At 40.3% G+C, this 21,303-nt stretch overlaps 1 protein-coding gene across 3 annotated transcripts in view; it reads left to right on the forward strand.

The window, feature by feature from the left end:
- nck1b (NCK adaptor protein 1b) overlaps nucleotides 1-21,303 on the forward strand; it is a 115,207-nt gene that overhangs the window by 70,222 nt on the left and 23,682 nt on the right. The gene's annotated exons all lie outside the window — the stretch shown is intronic.

The raw sequence follows: 21,303 nt of genomic DNA on the forward strand, positions 1-21,303 counted from the left end.
ATTGCCATTGTCAAGCTCAGCATAAAGCAAAATCAGGATTGCTACTCCAGTTGGTGCATTGTATAAAGGAACAGAATAAAAACAAATGTCCTATATAATAATACATTTTCAACACACAAGATAATGTTAAACAATTGACTAAAAGTACAGATAAATAGCAGTATTGCGCAAGAGAATAAATGAATTGCGGTAATAGCAGTCCATCATAATTTATTATGAGAATCTGTTGGTCCGTGATGTGATGGATTTGTGTGTGTCTAAGTACCTACGTTTATTTGCCATTGCACCTGTGGATTTTGTCCTGTCCACTTGGCAAAGTCAGTGATGGAAATTGGATGGCACAGGCCTTTTGGCACTGTCAACAAAAGTCTTTGTCTTCAGGACACCAATGGCGCAATATAAGACAAATATGGCTTTAATGTTTAAACATTTATTTTTAAAAGACTATCTATCACTAAACTGTTGTTCCTCCACATGCTGTCATTCTGAGGAGCAGCGAAGGGAGAGATGGGATGTACAAAAAAAGTAGGAAAAAAAATAGGAGCGAAGAGTGTGTTGGTCTTTCTTCTCCAGGCCTCTGATGTGGAGAAGTGCGCTAGTTTCTAGGTGTTGGCATCAATTAGGAAGTGGGCTGGCATCTGAACCAGCATTCCTTCCACGGGCAAAGGCCTGCACTCTGGACTGGCAGTACAGAAGATGTTTTGCTCCAGATGAACTTGCCATAAGTTTTTTTAGTGGACTCACTTATTTGGAGAGGGCCAGTGTATTGAATATTACAATATCTTCCTGTTTTCTGTGTGATTTAATGTTCATGAGTGTGTGTTGAAAACCATGTGAGGGTGAGCGTGTGTATTGTGTGTGTGTGGGTGTTTGCAGATGTGTATTGCAGTGACCACTAATGTAAGGCCAAGTAAACAGGGCTTGAAATTGCGACCTTTTTGGTATCAAAAATCAGAAAAGGATTAATTTGCCATGAAAGTTACAGAAAAGGAATTTGCTTTGGCAGGAAGGTGCATCCAATAGGATATAGGAATCTTAAATTTAAATATATAGTCTAACTATACTAAGGATACATAAACTAGCAATACTAAGTTGAATACAATTAAAATAAAATATAAGTTGCCATAAAATATAAGTTGCCAATTTACAATATAAAACAAAATATAAAATACAAATATTACAGAAATTGTGATGTAGTGCAAAAGTATTAAAGTCAGTGTGAAATCTTGGCCTTGTTGAGGAGGCCAACAGCGGAAGGGAAGAAACTGTTTGTGTGGCGAGAGGTTTTGGTCCTGATGGACCGCAGCCTTCTGCCGGAGGGGAGTGACTGAAACAGGGAGTGTCCAGGGTGGGAGGAGTTGGCCACAACCTTCTTTGCTCGCCTCAGGGTCCACGAGGTATGCTCCCGAAACTGTGTCTGTGCAAGCTTAAAATATATATATATATATATATATATATTATATATTAATAAATATATAATAGTGCTGTCAAACGATTAAAATATTTAATCGCGATTAATCGCATTAATGTCATAGTTAACTCGCGATTAATCACAATTAATCACACATTTTTATCTATTCTAAATGTCCCTGATTTCTTTTTGTCCCAATCTTTTTTCAAATTTTAATGCTCTTATCAACATAGAAAAGTGGTTCGGATTGCTTTGTGCAAATATTTTTTTTATTGAAAACAACATTGCAATCGCCTGGCTTTGACGAGGGGGCAGAGAATTCTTCTCATCAGCTGTGTGCTTGGCCATCAAGTGGTATTTCAGACTGGACGTGCTGCGATGATAGCTCAGTTTACAACGACAGAACACACAGATCACTGGTCTTGTCAATAGAACCATTTGGCAACTTTTTAAAAGCAAACTTTCCATTCAGAATCTTATTGGCATCCATTTCGGCATCTCGCGCTCGTCATCCACTCAAAACGTAACGTTAGCCTACTACCAGAGAATGTCTAATATCCGTAAACGGGCTCTGCTACTACTCTTTAGCCAGCTCGCAAGCCAAACGAGTTTTTGGCGTGCCTGTTGTTTTGTTTCCGGTCTAGCTAGATCCGGTGTGGTGTTGTAGTTTTTCTAACGTCGGTAGTTGTTGCAACAGCATGTGAAAAAAAACTACAAAGTTTGCTAGGCCAAAAAGAGCGTTAATCGCGCGATAAAATAATTGACGCCGTTAATTTGGGTTTGCGTTAACGCCGTTAATAACGCGTTAAACTGACAGCACTAATATATAATTGTTATGGTGCAACCTGTTTTAATTGATTTATAAAATGCTTGCTAATTAGCCTACTACACAGTATATGCCTGCTGTGAACTAATACGGTGACCGTTCTACCCAACGTTCCATAACCAATTTAACGTAATCTTTACGTTGTAAACTTTACTGCAGATTTTAGATTAGGTTAATATTAGCCGTCAGTCCCTCCTTGTCCCTGCGCTTCGTTGTCACTTTTCTTGTAAATGTACAAGAATATAACTTGCACACAAAATAAATGGGCTCTCAAATCTCACGCGTTTCAACCATTTCTCATACAGCCAATCAGAAACAACAACTCAGAGAGTACCTCAGGGGTGTGGGGGAGCTACAGCTGAGAGAGACTTACTCCTCCTCACCTGTTGCTGCTGTCTATCACATGAGCAGTCCAGGTGAGCAGCTCTGAGGGTGTAGAGGGCCTCTCTGAGGGGCTGTGAAAGGGAACAGCTGCTCTGGACACTGCTCTGCTGTCTCCACACTACTCACATGCGCACGCACACACGCTAAAACACAGAATAGGCTGCACCCCTTTCTCTCCTAGCCACAACCATTGAACTGAAATTTGCAACTGTCCTGGGGCCCGTTCTTTGTACTTTGCTAACTCAGTTAGCTGGATTTGATTATTGATTTTTGTCATGATCTTGGATTATTTGGTTCTTTAACGCTCATCCTGGACTTGCTGTCATTACAACAATTACGTTAGCTTAAACCTTTTTTGCCTTAAAAAGTACAATTTAAAATTTGTAATTAAAAAATTACTTTGTTCACTGCCAACACTGCAAAGCTGAGTATAAATACAACTCCTCCACGACTCAAAAGATGTAACAAGGCCTACCACTTGAAGAACGTACATCCGACCATGGTTAGTGGCGGTGCAGCTGCTCTAGGTGTTAGCACGGAGGAGCTGCGATGCACAAGAAATTTACCCAACATATCTGAAAGTCCATTGAGATGGATATGCTACCCTTATTTAGCCTGGCTGCCAGCCCAACTTCTCCCCCGCCCACAAAAAAATTTGGTCGGGAAGTTGGGTCTGGAGGGTCTCGTATTGGGAACAACTACATAAAACCAGGATCGGGACGGACCAATGAAATTGCCAGGGTGGTCTTTATACGATGATGGACAGATGATCAACAGTAACGTAATCAACAACATCACGAAAGAGCCCTTGGGTTGAATTTGTTTTCAACAACATAATACGTTGCTCTGATTGGTTGTAGGTCTATCCAATTGAGCGAAGAGGCATTTGTTTTACGAGTTCGGTTGAAACACGCCCCGTAGTCACAGCCCAACGGAGAGTTATATTCTAGACTAGAATTATGAGTATGACAACGTCAGGCTAACCCTTATTTATTATTGAGGGCAAAGGTTTTTATGAAGCTTTCTGGACTAATTGCGGAGTGCTACAAAAGACGTGAATCCGAGGCAAAAAGGCCACTTCCCTTGACAGCGGTCAAATATGCATAGCAACGGTCAAATATGATCAAATTGTTCACCGCAGAACGTTGGGAAGCCCCATTCAAGTGAACGGAGCATTCTACAGCATTAAGAACAGCCGTGTAATAAGACATAATAAAGTTTAGTGTTAAACTGTGGCATTGAAGACAGTACTGTAGCCTACTACACTGCCAGTGGGAGAGCCGAGTCTGTGACTCTGTGGCTAACGTCAAAACAAGACGCAGTCTCACTCAAATTCCAAGTTTTACACAAATAACAAACTATGCTGACCCGCTGGCTGTCTTCGCAATCGCCATATCTTTAAAACGCTGCTGTCCATTTAGATGTAGAATTGACCCTGGTACGAAATTAAGAAAATACTCACCAGACGCAGAGCGACAGTTGACTGAGTGTCAACACTGTTAACAACACTGTTGTTGCTGCCGCAATCGTCAATGGAGGCTGACAGGCTCTCATGTAGCAAACAAATCAACGTTTTTACAGCAATCTATATTAAAATCTCACCACCTGGCTGTTTTCACAATAGTCATATCATCATAACATTTCCCTCTTTCAGTTTTTTTGTGTAAAATTGAACTATAAAATTAGCTAAAAAAAATACTACTATGACGCTTTCTGGCATGGCCTCCGCCTAAAAGACGAAGCGGTCTCCCGGGCGACCTGCACTCGCTCAAATTTTAAAGACTGTCAGGACCTAAATCAAAAATGCGAGATTGCAGTTCCACTCGAAATTGCTTTCTCTACAAAGCCAAATGGTTGTGATTTTTTGGGGGTGGTATTTTTCACTCGTAATCCAAGCTCCAATTTGCGAGCTCGAAAGTCTCTATCACATTGTATCCATGCTTCGTTGCTAACGTGTGTTGACGTGGTGACGTAGCTAGCACTTTACCCTTCGTCGACAAAAGGCACTTTGTCCCCACAAAAACATTGTAACCTCCTAAACTGTGCAACGGAACATAAATCCAAAGACAAGCAACACAATCAAGACCAAGACAAACATTTTGACACAGCCGTTGTCAGTGTAGTCCAAATATTGACTGAGCCTTAGGGGGGCAAAAATAATAAATAAAGAAATAAAGAAATATATATGTGAGATAACAATGTTTTGTGCTCGCCGAAGGCAAGCACACCCCAATTAGCAGAACAATCTGTCTGCTACTTTTTGCCTGTCTCCTGGATTTTGCGGACTTTGAGGTGTTGACTGGCATTCTGATTAAATCTTCAAATTCTGAGTTACTTTCGAGCAAGCTCTTGCTCTGTTGCGGAATAAAACGGGGCGCTCTTTTGGCCATGGTGAGCAGGCAATAGCAGTGTTTCTTATTAAGATTTCCACTATTGATACGTACCCTTTTAAACCAATGCATGAACACGCAATTATCCCAGACAACTCAATCCAGCTTTACTAATCACAAACAACAGGGGTGTTCAAATAACCTAATTATCCAGATCATGATTGGCAAGATGATGTCATCTTGGATGTGTCAGTTGATCTCGATGTAATAAGCGACGTACGAAGAACGGAAGCCAGGTGAGATTATCATCACGCACCCGCACACACCAAAACAAGCACCCTCTCTACCTCGCACATTCTCCAAGCCGTTTAAATAGTTGTACAATGTTAATTAGGCACTTGGGACAATTTACACTGCTGTACTTCAGTCTTCTCAAATTGAACTGTGAAGACCCTCTCTTTTACTGTATTTAGCTCAATTAAATTGCCTGAAAGGAAATTCCATTTTTTGGGACGTTTCCCACTACCATTTTATTGTTGTTTGTTTTTCAGTGTGTGGGGAAACAGTGACAGTGGGGGAAACTGATAACCAGACATTGCATGCTGGAACCTGCATTCTGTAACGGTGCGTTCACACTGCAGCATTTTTATACCGCTTTGCACCGCTGGCCTTCCCACAGTGCACCACGCTCGGGGGCGTCACAGATAGATTAATTCAGAGCTGTAGTTCTCTTAAATCACTGTTGTAGTTCGTATAATGTCATGGCAAATGTGCAGGAAAAATATAACTTTTACACATATTAAGCAAAAATCCAATACGCTTTCTAGATCTGACATGATCTTATCTACAAAAAAGATGCATCAGACATAAAAGGTTACACATGTCAACGTTTATTATATTACTTGAAATCTCTGCAAATCAATCGCTAGATTATGACTTGACACTACACATTCACTGTATGGATAGCGAGTGGCTGCTAGCCAGCATTTCAACGTTAAATGTCAATCGTGTGCCGGGTGAGCTAGCTAGACTATGCAGCTGGCACAGAAGAAAGTTACGTAATGTGACGAAACTGAATTAAAGTACAAAATACACACCACGGACGCCGACAACCTCAGCAAACCTGCGCCAGGCATCATTTTTTTTGTCTCTGTAATCGAACAGACGTATCATACAGTACTGGTTATGAAGACACATACGATGAGTTGCTCTTCCATCTTTAAATTGTCAAACCTAGAAATGTTTACCATGACCAACAGTTGCTACGTTACAAGAGACAAGAAACCAACCCGATTGGCCAACGCTAGCGTTTTCACGCTCCTCATTTACATAAAGTTCAGAAAATCCAACTTTCAACGCCCCGCTCGCCTTCCCACAATGCCCTATGCGAGCGTCAACGCCTGGTTTCATTGAAAATGAATTGGAAGCCGACGCCCCGCTCTGTCCGCCCCGCTGCAGTGTGAACGCACCGTAAGCGTAGCGGCTGACCTGGCTTGTAGCTGCATGGGGGAGTGTGTCATCGGTTTGGAGTGTGTGTCATGGGGCTGAGCCATCTACAGATGGACGATCTTTTTGAGTGTGTAGGATGAGGATTCCTATTTTCCGGATGTTTTGATCATGTCTCTCAAGGCAATTGGGATCCTGTGATGGGAAAACTCTCTTTACTCAAAAAGACTCCCTCATTTCTTTCACTTCTTGTTTTTGGCCCTGAGTTGTGATGAAATAGTCACTTATTCCTTCTCTGTTTCTCTATCGCTCTCTCCTTCGCTTCCCCCGCAGGAGAAGCTTAGCCAGTTCCTCTATTTGCGAGCCCCCCCACTCTTTCTCTGAGCTCAGTAGACTTCCTCTGCCGAGCCATAAGAGAACTCTCTTTCTCCTGTCTTCTCTCTCTCTCCCTCCCCCCCCCCCCTTCCATCCCCCTGCGATTGGCCAAGGCCAGTCACATGATAAAGGGAGTGGAGTTCCCTGCTCCGCTAGCCGCCCCAACTAGCACTAACTTCACTGTCACAGAGTAAGAGTGGAGAGGTCGGTAGAGGGAGAGAAAGAGAGAGAAAGAGCACCCAAAATGGACATGGCTAACCTCTTCAAGCATTTCTTTCGTGAGTTAATACTTTTCTTAGACCTTCTCTGCTTTTCTGGAAGCTGAACTGGAAATGGGAAAAAACTTTTGCTTGGAATTAACTTTTAAATTGCTGCATTGGAGATGTAGACAGAGTTTGCTCCCAGGATTTATTTTAGTTATTTTTTATCTTTTTTACTTGTACTACAGAAAAGGTTGTCAATTGTATCCCTTAGTCTTGATGCTTATTTTGAGCTGTCAATTTTTTTATGAATGTGTCACATTGTGTGTGTGTGTGTGTGTGTGTGTGTGTGTGTGAAAAACAGATGTAATAGCTCTATGAGATTGAATCTCTCAACAGCTTTTGCGTCCATGTCTGTTTAGCTGCTCCAGCAGAACTGGGCGGTTATGGGTTTGAAAGCCTACTTCTGAAGCCTATAATTGCACCAGCACTTCACACAAACACAAGTCCTGACAACCGTCTACATAATGAGTAATCATGCTCAATTTAAACCCCCTTTGTACAACTTGGAGTGGTCTGGATTAGACTATATTCCCATGTTAAAAAAGGAAAAAAAAACTCACCCAGTCAGGGATCGGTTATGGATTATGAGAACTTGCATGGTGATTTAGCGGCAACTCATTGGATGGGGGAGTCTTAGCTTAGTTTACCCTAGTTTTGAGAGGGTCCCTGGTTTGTAAGGAGTTACAGTAGGCGGGTTAGACAAGATGGGGGTGTAGAACACTGCTTGCATTGTGTCACAGAGTCATCCCTGCTGATTGATTGAGCTCCGATCTCAACCCGCCCCTCTCACTCAGTTATCAGAGGAATGTCCTTAATACCAATCATTTCACTGTGAGGAGATGGTCTATCAACACCTCATCTACCTTCTTTTTCCAAGACTGACAAGTTTTTGTAATCACACTAACTGTTGGGGTATTGACAACTCTTTCCCGCAACCCCTGGGGGTTGGTACCCACAGCCCACAAACACACACATAATGTGTGTGTTGCGGGGGAATAATTTTAGTGTGTGTGTCTCAGCTACTTTAAGTGGTTATATTGTAGTTAAAAGTGAGACTGTTACAGGACAAGAAGGAGCTCTTAATAATCTTAGAGGCGAGCTAACAAACCTGTAAACTATGTAAACATATCTGTTGGGCATAACAGTCTCCCTTCCTCATTCTCTTTTCCTGTGGTTGGGCCTCCCTAGTGAGTGGACTCTCCTAATTTAAGACACATTGCTTTTATCTTGCTGGCTGAGCAACAGAGGAAGGGGGTGAGGGAGTTGGAAGGAAGTTGAATCATTCCATCAGCTTTGTCTCTCTGTGTCATTCTGACATTCAGTCTGGTCATCCTCCCTTCACGCTTACGTGCACAAAATGTGCACGTAATAGTCCTAAACGCCAACACATACACAGACAGACGTAGACACACTTATGTTTTTCTTTATTCTCTCCCTTTTTTCTGTTTTAGCAGTTAAGGATCTTGGACTGGGGATGGGGAGGGGGTGCTTGGCAACAGGCCTTTCATAAGAGGAAGTAAGGACCCTGGCGGTCGTTGTTGAAGACATAGCCAGATCCTTTAAGGCATTAGGACAGTGGAAAAAACCCTAAGACCCTCAATTCACCAGTGGAAGGAAAAGGCGTCATTTCTTGTGGATGAGTATCTCCCTTCGCCGAGCTTGTGAGTTAAGTGTGAAGTGGAGGCACCTATTTTTTGTGTTGGGACAGTGTATGGTAGTTCCCTGATAGCCCAGATCGTCATGCTAGTCTTGTTAAATCAGGGTCAAGAAACAACTTTAGTGTCAAGCTACAATAGGACTAGCAAGCAGATTTCCTTTTGCTGCTAAATACCAGGCTGGCCATTAACTGGCTAGCAAGTTCTAGCCAGCAAACTGAAGGAAGCCATTGTCAGATGAGAGTGAGGCATGTGTAGAAATTCCCAATTAAATGGAGAGACTTATATTTTTCAGTGTCCCACAGAATGTGATTATATTTGTGGCGGTAGGCAGGGGCGTAACCAGACGTTGTAAAAATGTGGGCCTCAGCCCAAAACGTTGTCCTTAGTAAGATGTGAGTATAGATAGGGACTTCAACAAGTAATGCGAGCATGCGTCGTCATGAATTAGAGCGCAAAATAGTTTTTGTAGCTTTACGTAATATAAACGTTACTCATATTGTTTTATTTGCCAAATGTATTTAACTTAATATTATTATATTTAACTTGAATGTATCAGTTTTGGACACATTTGTGCAGAGAATTATGATACTGTTTCATTTGTAAACTCCGGATTGATTCTCCTGACGATTCTCGGAAAAAGCTGTTTTTTTCCAGCACATTGATTCAGAGCGTGCACGGAGAGAGGGGGCTATTCACAGATGGGTTTGTTGACAACATTAACACTCAGGGTGAACACTTTATGTATCCAAATTACAGACCATCACGCTAAGTTTAAACCTTTAACTTTGTAGCTTTTCAGCTTGCCGCGGGGCATTCTGGGTAACAGGAGCGTTGCCGCTAGACAAATATCTAATCAACTGTCCTTCATCCTACTCAGGCGTCTTTACATGTATTCATTTAGCAGACGCTTTTATCAAAAGCGATTTCCAAGAGAGAGCTTTACTATAAGTGCATTGGTCAATGATCATAAACAACGAGATAGCTCCAAAAAGGCTTTTGCAGGCTTTTGTAGTCTTTGATATTGACTGGTGCATGCTGGGATTGCATGACGTCAACTACCCGAGCTCAGTTCACAATTCAAGGTTCCTATGTCTAAACCAAAATTTATGTTAAATTATTTGTCCGTGGGATGAAAGTAAATATCTGCAAAATAACTGTTAAAATAGCTAGTTTTGATAAAGTGAAGTTGTGTTTTAACAGAACATTTTCATGAAAATGTTATTAATATTTGTAAAAAAAAAAAAAAAATTAGATTAATTTGAAGTAACAACATTTGGTTGTAATTCTTATGTAAAATTATAAATTTACAGTTTGCCTTTGTCTTTCTATCTGTATTTCCTGTAATTCAGAAACACAGAAAAAAACATGTATAATTTACAGAAAAAGTGAGGTAATTTTTTGTTTTTACAGTGTACCTGATTTTCCTCATCAGAGTTATGACAGGTTCTGACTCACCACTTTTTTTGTCTCAAAGCAGATGTCAGGTCGATCTTCTGTCTTAAAGGGACACTATTTAATGTCCTTTTCTGTATTTCTTCTGTCATGGCCATCCATGCATATTCAAGGCTAGATTTGTCATGTCCATCAGGAAATTCTTCTACGCTTTTCACCATTAACGGAAACATCCACATGTCCAGCTTTTCGTAGTTTCCCATTTTTAATTTGAGGCTGTTTTTCCATCCACACCAACCAGTTGGTGAAACTCGTTCTTCAAGACAAGGTTGTTTCTTTACTAGTGCTACAGCCATTTGGTCAAGATTTGCATATTGTGGGTAAGCTTTAAAGTTATACATACTTTCAGCAATTTTTTCATGTTTTATGTCATGTTCAGACATGTTCCATGCTTTAAATGTTGCAAATAGCCTTGCCCTAGTCTATAAGACTTAGTTTATGGTTCTCCATAGACTGTGAGTACTAAAAACAATTCACTGCCAGAAGAGTAGGTGGCGCAATGTTTGTTTGTCAAAGACGACCTTAGAGAAACCGTCTGTATGTGGAAGTCGTCGTCGAGTCTTTATTGGGGTGTGCTTGCCTTCGGCGAGCACAAACCATTGTTATCTCACATATATATTATTTATTATTTATTGTTTCTTTTCGCCCCCCTAAGGATGCCTCAATATTTGGACTACATAGACAACGGCGATGTCAAAAGGTTCGTCTCGGTAGCGATTGCGTTGGTTGTATTGGGATTTATGTTCCATTGCACGGTTTAAGTAGAAATTACGTTTTTGTGGCAAAAAGTGAAGCTAACGGTGGCTAACTTGCTAGCCACAGTCACTGACGCCACTAACGTCACCAACGTCACGAAAACTCGCGTGACTATCTCTAGCAGAACATTAGTTTCCAATCTGTTAACTTGGGGGATACTAATCTGCAAGGCAGCTGCAGAAACGCCACAAGCAAAGAGGCCAGGGTGATATTTAATCATTTTACTTTGTGGCGTGAAACATAATTGTGAAATGTAATGTACAATATTAGCTGATATTATTAAGTAAGTAGGCCCACATCTACTTTCGGAAACGGTAGTCTACTATTTCACTGAAGCATTAGCATCATGACATTAACATCTGTTGCTTGGGCAACACATACTACAGTGGTCATGATGCATCTGTTTTCAATCGTTAAAATAAACATTCCTCACAAATACGTTTTTGTTGTAGGATTTATTTTGACATTAATAAACGATTTGTTGGTGAAATGACCATTACCTGTGGTTTCAAATCAGTGTGGCGGCTCACTGCAACGCTGTAGCCTACCCGAGACACTAATGAGTAGCTAACAAAAACATCTCTTTAGAGATGTTTAGAAAGTCAAACGGCGACGGAACATGTTTGGCTTTCCCCTTACTCAAAAGTTTTTCAATAGGTGAAAGTATCTGACTACTAACCTGAACTTCATTGCCACAGCCTAAACTTTGTCAATGTCAAAACTTTGTCTGTTCATGAAAATAATTAATGTCAGCCTGCTTCAGCCTTGCTTAGCTGTAGGATATACATTTTACTGGGTCTTGCTGCGCTGCTTGATTTATTGAAATTATTATGAAATGTTATGTTTTACTAGCCATTTGCCTTCTTAAGCAAATCACAGTATTTCCCACCCCTCATGGTGTAATTGAGACGACCGTAAATAGCCTAATTCATCTTTCAAGTAATAAGCCCCCGTTGAAGTGTTGAGCAGGAAATTAGCTGGTCTGTAGAGATCTTGGGTTGGTGGTTTTACTGATGCAGAATTCGCTCAAATAAAATCGATAGACGTAACGAGTGGCACATAACGTGAAGTAGGCCTAACATTGCATTTTATTTTGTTTGAGTTTTAATAACTTGTCCAGTGCATCGGGGCAAGTAGCACTAGCCTAAATTGATCTTCCAGACTTGCCGTACAAAAAAAAATGTACTCTTCCCGGACAAGCCTTAGCTACATGGCTAGACTGTTGATCCAGATCAGAATCCATCATATGTTGGACACTCAAAATCAGCGAATCTTGCAGCCAAATCAAGTAGCCTATATTTATAGGCCTTTATATGGCTACAAACTTCTGCTCGGTTTCTAGCTGGCTACTTGTTACCAAGTTACAACTTTGTTGCAGGGGCATTCTTTGTCTACATTGCGAGCTAACAGTGTCCGGTAATTATGTCGCTATAAATAATGATGTTAAACCGAGACCACTAAGCCCTCAAAGAAAATGTAAGGTCAAAGAAACAAAAGAAAGGTTTGAGGTTACTCTGAAAATTATTAATAAAATAGGCTTCTAATATTAAACTGCTAAATCCTTCTCTAACTAGGCTCCTCTATGATGCATAATGAAACTTAACGTTTTTTAAGTAATCAATAAGCCTACGCTTGCCCTCATTACTCAAATGATGCCGTTCAGGGCGTTCAAATTACATAATAGGGCGATGATAGGAGGATAATAGGACATAATAGGGCAACCAACAAGTTGTTTATATCTGATTACAATTTAATAAGTTATCTAGCGCTGCATCTTCATGAGCTACATTTGGCCTCCTTCTCTTCCAACCAACCACTATCACCTCTCCTCCATCTGAGTGATGCATGTCATTTTTACAAACTTATTATCAAGGGAACACAATGGTCAGAACTGTAGTCATACACTTAAATGCTTTTTGAAATATGTAAACACCAGGAGTGTATGGAAAGCTGGGGCAGCCACAAGCACACCCTCACAATTTCCCCAGAAATTGTATGCTCTCTAGTTTACCTAAGTTATCGAGAAGTCAGAGCAAATTGACAAATTAGCCGTTTCATCAATAAAATGCGCACATTTTCAGCAACTACACTGGCCATTTCTCATCACATTGTAATTCAGACGCTGTTTAGGGCTGCAACAACAAATACGCCAACATATACGCCACTCAATATGTCGCGAAGATGTTTGAGTATGAAAAAAAAAAGTTAAGTTGAGCGCGGAGCGGAGTGGAGGTAGAGGAAAGGCCATCGGAGAGACGTTGTTGAGTAACGTTGTTCTGAAACACATGGCGGAGGCAGAGAAATCAGTACGACCCAAGTCATCCAAGGTGTGGGAGCATTTTACACTAAATACATAAAAACAGTGTGTTAATTGACCAAGGTGAAGTTTGTTTCATATTCGACATTCGTCTCACATTCGGAAGACGCCACTTTGCAGCATCGCGTTAGGGACCGGGTGAAAACAACCCATACAATTTTGAAAAATGTAGACTTTTATAATATTTTTAGGAACATAAAACCTCAAACAGACACCAGAGTATCTTAACAATGTCTGGTATACTTCCACAACCTTTACTTTTTCAATGAAGTTTCAAATAAAATTATAGAAAATCACTAATCTTTGAAAATAGCTTAATCCTCGCAAATCTGAACTTTTTTCTAAATTGTGTCAGAAAATCTTAAATATACACCAGATTATTCTAATAAAGTATGGCCTACTTCCACAACTTTTCAATTTTCAATAAAGTTTTAAATAAAACTAAATAAATTGCTAATCTTGGAAAATAGCATTAAATCCACGCTAATATTAATAACTTTTTCAAAATTGTGTGCCTTTTTGTGCACATTCTGAAGATTTTTTGCACTGTGAATTTGCACTGTCAGTTTTGTTTTTGAATAAAGGATTGGAAATGAATGCTTTTTCGTTTTTTTTTATCCGATTCATCGATTAATTAAAAAAATAATCGACAGACTAATCGATTATAACAATAATCGTTAGTTGCAGCCCTAATTTACATGTACTGTTTAGCTGAAATATGAATTGTAAAAACTTAATAGTAGCGGTCAAAGGATTCTGTTCGTCCTGTTTATCACGCCCCGTCCCTGACGCAAGCGTTTCTTAATACTGACCAATCAAGGCAAGGAGATATCCGTAACCATAGGCATAATAAAAGTAACTATCCGAAATTACGACGGATAGTTAGAAAATTCAGGAGGTGCATGTCAAGCTCTCCGGGGCTCTCGGACCGCTCGAAGAGGGCGTTCCACGTAGACGAGGGCGTTCCCATGTGTCCGTTTTTTGTAAAACGGAGAACCCTAAATCAGCCTTTAGATGAAATTGTACTCAAGGCTGAGAGCTTCTTTTAACAACAATCAAATTGTTTTCGTTGTCTGCCTTTGTCGTCAAAAACAACTTCATAATGTCTGGTCTAGATGATAAAACACAAACCAACATACAGTGCAGTTAGGGTGAATGACTTCAGCACAGACACATAGCACACATATATCGCTTTAGAGTAACCATTAGTTCACCTTCAATCTTGAATGCTGAAGGGAAAACATCATTCGAGTCCGACAACTGGACTACACACATAGACGGTACACTACTGCTGCTGAGTTCATAAGACTGCAGATGCTGATTTTACCAATCTGTCATCTCTTTGCATTCAAACATTATCTCTGTGGAGTACTTGGCCCTAACTCAGTATTAAACTGGCCATTGTGCTAAATTATGAAAGACCGTAGTATCGATAATCTCTGATGCTTTCGGTTCTGCTTTTGGTACTGTAGAAATTAAGAAAATATATTTATTATTGTTGAATGAATGTTATCTTCCGCATTTTTTCTCACCAACTATTTATAATTTGCGATAATATTAAGACATGTATCTGCATTTTTGTTATTCGCTATCCAGAAGCACGGCCTGTCTTACACAACAAGCGCGCAGCCGTGCACACACAATTCGAAAGCTCCCGCTTAATATAGTGACGATGACGGGAGAGAATCAAATGCTCCAAAGTGTGGTTACATTTTACATTTACATTTATGCATTTAGCAGACGCTTTTATCCAAAGCGACTTCCAAGAGAGAACTTTACAAAAGAGCATAGGTCACTGATCATAACAACGAGGTAGTCCCAAACATCGCAAGCAGCCAAAACATGAAGCATACATTGTGAAAACTAAACAAGTGCCAAAGGGAAGGCCCATAAGAGCATGCAGTTATGCAAGTTACAAATTAAAACAACATGAACCCCAAAAAGTGCAAGACTGTACCTGTAGAAGAACAATCAACAATAAAATATTTCACAGCGAGTACAAGAGTTCAAGAGTTAACCTTGTTATAACTAACCTACAAGAGCAACTAACATCAGGTCCAGCCAAGCATTCCTAAGTGCAGTTGTACTCCCGGAACAAGTGTGTCTTGAGCCTTTTCTTGAAGGTGGGGAGACAGTCAGTGTCCCTGATGGAGGTGGGGAGCTGCTTCCACCATTGGGGGGCCAGGCAGGAGAAGAGCTTGTGTTGGGACCAGGCGGTCTTGAGCGGTGGGACCACCAGGCGGTTGTCTGAAGAAAACCGTAGGTGACGGGTGGGGGTGTAAGGCTGCAGGAGAGACTTGATGTAGTCGGGTGCAGTCCCGTTCACTGCTCGGAAGGTCAGTATGAGGGTCTTGAATCTGAAACGGGCGTTGATGGGTAGCCAGTGGAGAGAGATGAGGAGCGGGGTAACATGGGAGCGTCTGGGTAGATTGTAGACCAGGCGGGCCGCTGCGTTCTGAATCCTCTGAAGAGGGTGGATTGCACATGCTGGGAGACCAGCGAGCAGCGAGTTGCAGTAGTCCAACTTGGAGAGGACCAGTGCTTGGACTAGCAGCTGGGTGGAGTGCTCAGACAGGTATCTCCTGATCTTCCGGATGTTGTAGAGGGTGAATCTACACGACCGGGAGACTGCAGCAATGTGGGCCGTGAGGGAGACCTCGTCATCCATGGTAACCCCAAGGTTCCTGGCAGAGGATGAAGGGGTCACCGTCGCAGATCCCAGGGTGATTGACAGATCGTGGGAGATGGAGGGTTTAGCCGGGATGATGAGAAGTTCTGTTTGGTTGTCTGGTTACACTTCACTAGGATAGATACAGACAACTCGCTTCCATAAATGCAACAAGCAATTTGCATGCAAGGGCTGTATACCACTATACCAATGTTCAGTTGTTTTACATTCATTTAAAACCAGGGCGGTCAAGTTTTATCAAAGGTTTGGCGTGATATTACCATACATGTCAATGTTTGGGTACAAAACGTTCGGGGGTGGGGGGTACTGGAGATGTTTCTGATTGGCTGGTTTTAACTCTGTAAAACTGGAGACAACTATGGTTTGAGGCTATGCCTTGTCCATTGTATATAGCGGGACAAGTTATCCCTCTCAGCATGAGAAATGGTTGAAATGCGTTAGTTTCACGGCGAATGTGTGAGACTTCAGAGCCCTGTTTGAAACATTGTTTCTTTCACTATAGATCATTGTATTCATCTTACGTAAAAAAATCATGAAGCAATGTGAATTCTGTTCTCAATTAGTTTTTTGTTTTAAAACAAAGTACCGATAAGAATACCGTTGAAGAACAGGATTGATGATCAGTATCGGTAACAGTAGTAATACCCTTAAAACCTTAACAATACTTATCCTTAGCGATTTGTAACTATCTGTCTTATTTATTTGAATTCAGGGACACCTGAACATGAACCAGCAGATAGAATCGTATGTTGTGTACCCTGTTCTTGATCCCATCTACACATACAGATGGTACAACAAGAACTGTTGTCAGTCGTGGAACCAAACAAAAGACTTGCTCTATGTTTATTAGAAAAGAGTAGGTTAAGTGTAATTTTCAATGAGGAAACTGAAGTCCAGGTGGTGCCCTATAATTTTCTTGTGTTTGACTGCTAAATTGAGGCACATTTCTTTTTGTTCTGAGTGTTGCGTAATTACTCTCTTGAAAGTGTTGTGTTTCCCTTCGAAGTACATTGTCCAAACATCTGAGAGTACCAAATACCTTAATTAGTGGAGGATAATCCTCAATGAATGAATTGTGCTTTGGTTGCAATCTGAAAGCAGGGAAAGTAATCTGCAACAGTTCTCTGTGCTCTGACACTACTCTCCAAGAAATAGCTCCTCAGTGTACCTCGATGCTACTGTCATTTGAACTATAGGGTCCACTTTTCATGGCCATTTCCACCAATGGTTCCTTTGGGAGAGAAGCCTTTTGCAATGGGCTGAGGTTTGTCAGTTTTGTCAGTAAATGTACAGCCAAAACCTCTGATAGCTTGATTTAGTAAGTTTAGAGTTAAATATTTTTTTGCTATCAACTCTGAAACACAGAGACAAATTTTCAATAGGAACTATCCCTAGAAATAAGGTATTGGATAAGAGGCCATAAAACACTTGCAAACATTTTCATAATCGACACATTGCACAGGACTGCAAGTTGTATAGAATGCATTGTTATTACCCAGTAAACTGCACACAATTTGTGCTTTTTACCGGATGTTCCTAAAGGGATGGAGACTTAAAATTCAACAATGTAAAGGCCAAGAGCAATGCTAACTCTTCATCTGTAAGAAACCCAAATACTTACACTTCCAATGCATCACTGCTGTTCACCTGAAAGCCAACCTAAAGAAAAAATCAAATTTCATGAGTCTAATGGCAGTGTTTAGAACCAGAGCATTACTCTGTAATACAGACTTGAAACATGATGGACATATGCCTTGCACGTGAAGCATAACTGTGCGCCAATGGATTTGAAATAAAACCACCAAAGATAAAAGACATGGTGTTTGAGGAAAATGTACTGAATCTCTCAGTTCAGCTTTCCCTGTTGGTTATCAATGTGGGATCAATGTGTGGGGCAATTTAAAATGGATAATATCCTTTAAGTAACACGCTTTGACAAAACCTTAGTAGCTACTGTAATCAGCACTAGCTTGTGCAACTGGTACTGTAACTGCTAGCTACATGAAAAGTAGCGGGCAAATGTCCAGTTTGAAACTTTGCTTGCAAGACAATGACTAAAATGATTGCCACCAATCCTTAATATAGAGAATTACATAAACCTGCTTTTACTTGCTGGATAGGTAATATAATTAGGCTAAATAAAAATAACGTTTGTTACAGTCAGATGAACTGAACAGCATCGGCTTCCCATTGCTTGGCCTATTGTACAATACTATGCTGCTATCTAGAAATAGCTAAGGAAAACTTAGATAACATTAGCTAACGTTGAATTAAAGTTGAGTGAATAGGTCTGCAAGCTTTGGTAATTGGCTAGTTGTTCTTTACTAATTTAACATGTTTTACTCACTCAAAATGTGATTGTCAAAGCAAAGTAGCCTATTTGGCAACTTACCATGTCTTCCCTCCTCATTTATTCAGTTCAGTAAACCTAGTTTGGTCAATTTGTCGTAACAAATGACTTAAAATTAAGTAAATATCACTAACATGTTTAATTGAAGACAAAGTTAGGGTGTAGTTGCCAGTGTGGCTGTGACAATTGTAAAGCATCCTTAAAAGGAGAGCACAAAGTTATGGATGTGCAAGTACTATGTGTGACTTTTGAATTAACCAACATATAACACTGCAAATTAGATGTTCAGTAGCACTCGCAAATGATCTTTGAAAGGATTGTTCATGCAGGACACCTTGTCTACACCCATATACTCCGTTAACCCCAAGAGGTTTATGGTTCCATTTCCAAGTGAAAATAAATCTTGGTATAATGAATTTCACCAGAGCTTTTGGACACAACTGTTACAAAAAACAATTCTGGTCTCTTGCATCAAAATGTGCTGGTTAGCTAACTAGCGGAATTGCTCTCATACAGTATGTCAGACTGGCTGAGATGTGGGGTGTTGTTGTACACAGAGGAAGAGCCCTGGAATGGAGGGAAGCGGAGGGGTCGAGAGGGCCCTGTAAAGACAATGGAAAGGCGGCCAGCACAGTCGGGGAGGGAGGAGGGGAACAAAATGAATAATATGAGTTCCATACTTTTTTTGCCTCTATCTTTTCTCTTTCTTTGTCTCTCAAGTACATTTTTCATCATGCTGCCTTCATGGAATAGGAAAAAAAGTCGAATGTGGGGGAGTCTAGTTAGACAGACGGCAGGGCGAAGAAATGGCTATTCATGTTCCTCAGATCTGATGCAATACAGCTTCCTTCCTCACAGCATCCTCAGCACATGACACGCAAAGGAAAATAGCTTTTGAAATCAAGTGAGGATGAGGGATGTTACTCACAACAATCAAGTCATTTTCCTAACCCATATTGAAGGCCCTTTCTAAGTAGGTTAACAGTAGCAATGTCCGGGATTTGTTTTATTATGGTTTTTAATAGTAGATTACAGCAGTCTTTTGGCTAAATTAACTAATATTAAAAATTATTTTCCAATATAATTATTTATTTACAAAATATGTCATAGGATATGGAACGCAGAGTTAGTCAAAATTAAATAAATAGGTAAATAAAAAGGTAAATAAATAGCTAAATACATACATAAATAAATATGGCTATGAACAAAATTCTGAAATTAAAAAAGATGGCAATAAAAATAGCATTATATAATTATATAGCTGAATCCATTTACGACATCAATAAATTAATACATTTATTTATTTCAAAATGACATTTTTGTAAAGACAACATTTATTTATTTCATGGGACTTTTATTTCCTTATGCCACATTTATTTATTTTTTGAGACTTTTACACACCACATTTATTTCCACACCACATTTATTTCTGTGCAGTATTTATTTCCGATCTCATATGCAAATGAGAGCGGCATGGTTATCTTCAGACCAATACGGCTCCACACAAGATTGAAGACAGATAGGGAGTACACCTAGATTCGGTAGATTGTGGAAGACATTAGTCGTGTCAGAGATCGCATGCTGGCCTTATAGATCAAATTGATCAGCTTGGCTTGTCAGGATGTATTATTTTGGCACACATAGTAGACTTTGTAGAGGTACGTGGGCGGATAAGTTCTCTACACAGAACATAGATATTGAGGTCTTAAATACCACCTGGGAAGACTTAATGGTGGCAGCGATTTTTAGCTTTGCAGATGAGTTACACATCACACGAGCTAAAGCAATGTTTACAATGGTAACTTCAGAGCTACGTCGCAGCTATCAAAGACCAAGTCCTCACACGTAGGCTACTGTTGGTCCCCGCCATCACTCCCATTGGGAACCAATGATAAAAAGGCAGAGACGACACAGATATTGTGAGCAAAGCTTGTGTACATTGTATACTTTTCGGCAGTGCAATGCCGCTTTCACCCCCTAAACAGAAAGCTCGACAGCTATCCCCTTAGCACAGGTGCTGAACACCCGCAGTGTTATCGCCCTGGTTTCCAGACTACCTGGTTTCTGTAAGCATGCGAGCTGTGCGTTCACGTAACAGCAGCAGTTGACGTTGGCCTCCATCACCAGATTTGTCACAAATTCACACAACATTCAACATTAATGGCAAATTTCAAGTTGCATCTCATATTTGCTGTAGGCTAAGAAAGCTGCAGGTTGCAAGCTGGCATGAAGTGGGATTCGATCGCACTAGAGCAAAAATACATGATTGTTGGTCGTTGAAGCTATTCAGGCTCATGGATGAAAGGAGCTTGTAGTCACAAATTTATTGGCATTTAAGCAACATTTTGTATGGCCTGGGTTTATCGAAAACAGCAGCGTGGGCACACCAGAAAATACCCGAAAGTGTAGGCCTATTTGGGGTTGTCTTGAGGCAATAGCCACATTTCCCTCAATACCACAGCCCCTTATGAAACTACATCTTACAAATTAACCTACTTAAATCGTCACTGTGAACCCAGACAATAGGTTACGATCAAAATACGCTAAACCCTGAGGGAAGATTCTTGTTGTGGCTTTCTACACTTGCCGTCTTGCACACAAACACGGTGCTTGATAAGTCTCAAACCATTTAAGGCTTAGCACTTATCCGCCCAAGTACTTCTACAAAATCTACAATGTGTGCCAAATAATACATCCTGACAAGCCATGCTGATCAATTTGATCTATAAGGCCAGCATGCGATCTCTGACACGACTAATGTCTTCCATAATCAAAGTAAATGGATTCAGCTATATAATTATAAAATGCTAGATTTATATATTTATTGCCATCTTTTTTTAATTTCAGAATTGTATTCATAGCCATATATAATGTATATGTATAATACATGTATAATTATGTAATTATTTATTTACCTATTTATTCATTTAATTTTGACTAACTCGGCATTCCATAATAGGATAGATACAATCCTGAATGTTTAAACACATTGTGGATTGTGAACAATTTGTGATTCAGATATATGTGACTAAAGTAAACGTTTTTC

The sequence above is a fragment of the Hypomesus nipponensis genome, chromosome 8 (genome assembly GCF_054491055.1).
Source record: "Hypomesus nipponensis isolate SF chromosome 8, ASM5449105v1, whole genome shotgun sequence".
Taxonomy (NCBI): Eukaryota; Metazoa; Chordata; class Actinopteri; order Osmeriformes; family Osmeridae; genus Hypomesus; species Hypomesus nipponensis.